The sequence below is a fragment of the Malurus melanocephalus genome, unplaced genomic scaffold (assembly GCF_030028575.1).
Source record: "Malurus melanocephalus ecotype Western Australia unplaced genomic scaffold, MMel_1.1 scaffold_13, whole genome shotgun sequence".
Lineage (NCBI taxonomy): Eukaryota > Metazoa > Chordata > Aves > Passeriformes > Maluridae > Malurus > Malurus melanocephalus.
The window spans coordinates 5,074,508-5,080,427 of record NW_026623245.1 but is presented as its reverse complement, the minus strand read 5'-3'; positions in this window follow the sequence as shown (position 1 = coordinate 5,080,427).

The window sequence follows — 5,920 nt, the reverse complement described above, 5'->3', positions numbered from 1 at the left end:
TACCAGCAGCATCAGTTCAGCCTCAGATTATTCCTGCTTCCAGGTCCGATGTTCAGCCAAGCCGTGGGACAGACCTGGCTTCCTGACAGCAAGGGAAGTGTGAATCTGAATCAGCCATCACCCTGTGTCTGGAACAAAGCTGATGTTCCCAAGGAAATCCCTGTTCTGGGGTGGCAAGGCCCTGTGCCTTGGGGATTTGGCAGCAAGAGAGTGATGGGGTGATGGAATAGGGGTGCACCCCCAAATTATAACCTGATCCTGATGTACTAAGGACAAAATGGTGGTTGAGTTGGTTATTTTTTTTATAGTAACGGCAAAATGGAGTTTGAGTATTTTTATTTTTATTCTACTCTTTTATCTCCTCCCCCACCCTCCCAGCTCTTAGTAATGCTCTGCTGCTTCTCAGCCAGGCAGCCGGGGGKCTGTGTGACCCTGGCTGTCCCAGGCCCTCCTGTCCTCAGGACATGGCTTTGCAGCTGGGACTTAAACCCACATGCTAGCCAAAACCCCGGCAACACTTTCCTTTGAATCAGTGTCTCGGTGGGAGTATCCTCCAATATAACTTTGGTACTGTAAATACTAGAGATATTTACCTTCTGTTTCAGGGGAGTGAGGGCTTTGGTCTTCCAGCACGATATTTAATTCCTTGGCTTGGCTTAGCCTTTATTGTCTCTGGGTTGTTGGCTGGGGGGGAAGGGAGCTGTGGTGGATTTTTCTTGTTCCCTCCGAGGTGTGTGAGGTATCACCTGCACCAGCAGATGGCTTTGGAGGAGTCRGTCTCCAAGGAGCTCTGCTGGCTCTGGATGTGGCAGAAGTCACAGTGCAGAAATCTTAGCAGCAACATCACCTTGCAGATGTTRTCCTTGACTCACCACCAGCTTCCTCCCTCCAGAAAGGCCCCTCTGGTTAATGCTTGTAGCATGGGAAAAGGTCACCATAATATGTGAGTCTCATAAGCTGAGAATTTGTCAAATACAAACACAGTCACTGCGGTATTTGTTGACCCTGAAGCTCTTGTGGCTGCTTGCAGGATGATTCTCCACAAATCCCTGGCCACAGGCAGCCAGGGATTGACCCAGCTGAGGGCAGGGCCAGAGGAAAGGGATCTCTAGGTTTCTCTTGGTCTTTTGAAACTGGTGATCAAAATGTTTCCATTTTCAATAGCAACACATTTTCACAGGTGTTGCCATTGAAACAGCATCTGGATCTCTGAAAATTAAACTTTCTCTCAAAACCCAGGTTATCTCTGTACTCTCCCCTTTCTTAGTTTACCATTAGAAATGTAGAGTACTTGGAGAAGAAACTTCAAATACCCCCAGGTTTTAAACTGTGGTTGAAAAGGCTGTTCGCTTGTTTTGGATGGTTAGTTTTCACTATTATTGCGAAGCAGCTGCCTGAAGCAAAGCACAAAGTTTAGCTTGGCCTGCCTACACAACATTGTCATACTGATCTTCTGTCAGCCTGGYCACCCACAGCTCCTTGTGTGGCCATGGAAGGGGGGTGAGGACACTCTGCAGCAGCTGATGGAGGCATTCATGGACACCATTAGCTCTCTCATGCTGTCCTGCCCCCTGAAAATTTCTCCAGGCTGAAGGGATAAGGGCTCCCAGGCAAGGCCGAGGTGCTGTACAGACRCCCCGGATGATTTACCCACTCCTGCAGGGAGCCAGTGGCACTGCCAGCAGTGAGTCAGGTTTCCTGCTCCTTAAATTTAGACTCGTCAGCCCTCACCTCTCTCCTCAGCTTTCTGAAACATATTGGGATCCAAGGTAGTTACAAAACAATGACAAAGGTGTTAAAGCRATTACCATAAAAATACATCTGTTTTCTGCAGTAATGCCTTGGAATGCCATAGAGCTCTTGGAAACCAAAAGGGTGGCACCCAATTGCCAGAGTGTGTCTTGTGTGGACTTGGAGAAGTCTGCCTAAATTGTARGATTTTCTTTCCTTTTAAAATCACTATTGTAGGCAGTGAGAAAAAAGCAATTCTGTATTCCATGTGATGAGATATTGATCTAACTTCTAAATCCCTCTAACCTGATTAAGGCCTTAAGAATTTCAATGATTGAAAAATACAATYTTTTTCATATAAATATTTCAAGCTTAACATCCCTAGTGCACCCTAAGTCTTATCCTGAGAAATTCAAACAGCTCAGYCTGTAGGGATCATTCAACCCTACCAAAGGCTTTAACATATGTTTGTATGTAAATATAGTTTACTTAATATATAAGCTTACGTATATGTAAATGTAAATTGTGATGTGGCAGTTTGCAGCCAATCTTGAGAAGGGATTTTCTTGGTACCTTTTCATGGTGTGTAGTTGAGCAAACAGAGCCTGATCTAACCCAGGCATTTTTGAGATGTCTGTTATCCTTGTCATCCTTTAGATCCCACCTTCCCTAAAGGGAGGTGAAACTCAGGCATATGGGGGTGACTGCAAAGATGCACTTTCCTCGGTGGTAACATTCACTTTATGGCACATGCTGGAGAGGTGTTGGTGCAGGAGAACAGAGATCCAGGGCTCTGAATAATGTTCATGGCATAAATCCTTCCATTGGAAGGAGTGTTGCAATTTCCACCTAAAGTTAYTGTGCTCTCATGGCTTGCCAAGTCCTTGTGTGTGGTTTGCCATACTCTGGGATAAGTCTGCTCCGTGTTGGCCACGGGGGTCACTTGAGCTCCCAGAGCTCTGTGTCCTCTCATGGGATTTGACCTCGGAGCATTATTGCTCCCTCATGTCTGCAGAGCATGGTCAAACCACACACAAGCAGTGTGCCAGTGCACCAGCACAAGCAGTGATGTGCRGTTTTGTTGCCCTCCAGGCTTTCCCTTTCCTGCCTCCCAATGCTTTTTGGAGCTGTAAGGATCAGAGCTCTTAAACTCCCMGAAGGAAATGCAGTATGTGGTGTGTGACTTTTCAGAAACACAGCGTGCTGGCAATTGTCAAAGCTGTTTCCTTCTGTGCACCAGCAGCCCCTGCTAAATGTGTGTGGGTTGGTGTTGACACAAGCTCCAGGTGCATCCTGCAGTCTGATCTGCAGGTGTGAACCCAACACACAAAATGGGCAACCCAGTCACACATCTGGATTATTTAAAAGGTTGGAGCTCCTGGTGTGCTCTCAGCTGGCCCCCAGTGGCATTTGCATTTTGGCAGCACAAATGCAGATTGYAATCCTGCCAACAAGGAATCTTTGTGTGTGCCCAGGTTGCACTCAGAAGTGCAAGTTTCCTCGAGGCATTCCTGGTTGCAGCTGCGCAGTAATCGGTGAGTGCTTTTTGAAAGTCACAAGGTTCTGGCTCACTTGTCTTTTCCCATGGAAAAATATTAGGATATATGATCTGGGTGTGTGGTGTTGCACCAGAGGTGTTCTCAACAGAAATAGAGAATCCTCCTGAGGACTTTTGCTCTCTGGCAGCTGAAACCTTATCTGCTGAGCTCCCTTTTGGGTAACTGAAGGAGACTCTGTGAGCAAYGGGAATTCAAAACCGTGCCCAAGGACTGTGCTGAGTGCTTCCTCCAGTGTGGGAAYACTGCCTGTTTTAGTGAAAGGAGGGCCAAAAAAAGAAGATAACCATGGGGAGAAAGAAGCCTATGGAGCTGGAAGTGATGTAGCAGAAACATCACTTAGAATGGAGGAGAAAACCAGCACAGTGCCTGTCCTGGGAAGGGAAAGGGAAGCAGGGATGGGGTGCAGCGTGGGAAGAGGAGAGGTGCAGAAAAAAAGTGAAGCAAGGCAGGCCAAATAGATTTCAGTTGTTGTGATGAGGCAGGAGGGCATGAGGGATAAAGCAAAGCCAAAAGAAGGATGTCAGCAGGTAGCAGAAACTGAGAGGCTGTTTTCCAGAAAAAATGACAGCAGGAGAGAGGCCACTGTGCTTTTGCCATCCATCTACACCAGAAATTCAGAAAGAGATCCTCATGGATGTAATTTAACAGCATTTGGTTGACATGAAATCTCCACATTATTTACAAGTATCTTGAAATGCTGGGGTTGAGYGTGGCGGGTTGGTTTTATTAAGAAACTCACTTCTTGTACTGTCTTCACATCTGTGATATCTATGGGTAAAAATAATTCAGTACAAATATAGTTTGTGTCTSTCTCTAAAAAATCAAAGTTGTTGTGATGCCTGGGGCTGTGACAGAGAGCGTTAGAGAAGCACAGGCAGAAAACTGCTGCTGCAGGGAGGCAAAAAGATCTGGAGTTAAATAAAGCAAGCAGCTCCAGCATCACTCTTCCCCCAGCCCCTCTCCATCGGGCTGGTGGTTAATCAGCGTGTGCTCCCGACAGCCCCCTGTGATATATTAATTAGCACAGCAGCCTAACGAGGAGCGCAGAGCACTGTGTTTCGGCGGCGATAAGCTGAGCCTCTCTGTGTTTGCAGGCAGGCTGGCTCACACTGAGCTCTGAGCCACTGTCGCAGTCAGGGATGCCGGTGGAAGGTGGGAAGCTGGAGAAGCTCTGATCTCTCAGTGGAGAGATGGGAGGCTGCAAAGGCGTTCTCCGAATGCAGGCAGAGCGGARCGAGCCAAAATGTGGAGCCAGCCCCCAGCAGCACAGCAGCAGTGAGTTCTCAGGAGGATTCCTGCAGCAGCCTACTGCTTTTAAAATCTGGTCAATAAACATTAGATAAAATGGATGTTTCTTTGTCAGCGTGTTTATCTGAACTTCAATTACACTGGGCRCTAGCCGGGAGACATAAAATGTCTGGTACTGCTTTATTAAAGAGGACCTTTAATTACCTTATTAAGAACCGACCATTCTCTCCAAGTAAATGAAAATCCAAATCTGTCAGTGCAGTTCAGGGATGAGTATTTGCATCCTGAACAGCAAATGGCCCAGCAGAGCTTTAGTGAGGCTCCAATGCCCACAACCTCCCCTTATGGTGAGGGCATTTCCACGTCTCCTGTCTGCAGACACCGTCTGTCCAGTGTCACTCTGTGAATGGGATTTGGAGTAAAACAAAAGTGTTTGAATGGAAACCCAGATTTTAGGTCTGAATTGGAGCACTGACCTCCTGTTTGCATTTTGATTTGAGATWAAAAGTGACTGTAGGATAGGATGATGGTTTTTGGGGTGGCTTGCTATCTCTGCTAGGATTWGGAAATGGAGAATCCTGTAGCATTGCCTTCCAGCCTACTCAGCTTATTCAGGTATGGGGGACCAGGGAGACGAAGCACAGGCACCACTAACCCTGAGGTTGTGCTGTTTCATACTGGACCACAGACTGGCARCTCAGCTTCCTGAAGAGAGATTTGGTTTTGTGACTGTGGCCAAATGACAACTGCAGGAACAAAGCAGAAGTGCTGCTGAATGATTTGATGATGATATGGGCTTCCTGAGACCTTCCCCTTCAGTGACTCAGGCCCTTGTCCCTCATGGGCTCAGACACATCCTCACACAAAAGATGTTCAAGCAGTCTGCTTCTGTTACATTGGCTTGATTAAAAAAAAAATAATAATTGTTAATCCCRCTGGGCCAAATGGTATAGATTTTACTGAAGGGGAAAATTGCTTGCTGCTATCCAAATAATAGGAGTCTTGGAGGCAGAAGGTGTATTTACCTGCTGTTAGCCCACCTCCTCACCTAACCCCAAACACTATAACCTGGACTAGGCACCTCTCTTTGTCCTGCAGCACAGTTCTTTAAAATTAAGGATCCAAATATGCATCAGCTCAGAGAAACCCTCCCCTGCACAACCCATCATTTCTCTGGGACTGCAGAACAGAGCAGCACAGGGCAAGAGATCTCAGGGGTGCTGAACCAGCCTCACGTCATAGAAGCAACAGGACTGACAAGGAATAACMTACTTTAGGGGCTCCATTCACCTCTTACTTTTCACAGGGCTTATCAGACAAAGCTGTTTCACCCTCCTAAGTATCACATGAGTTAAATATGACATTGATGGTTGTGGTTTTTG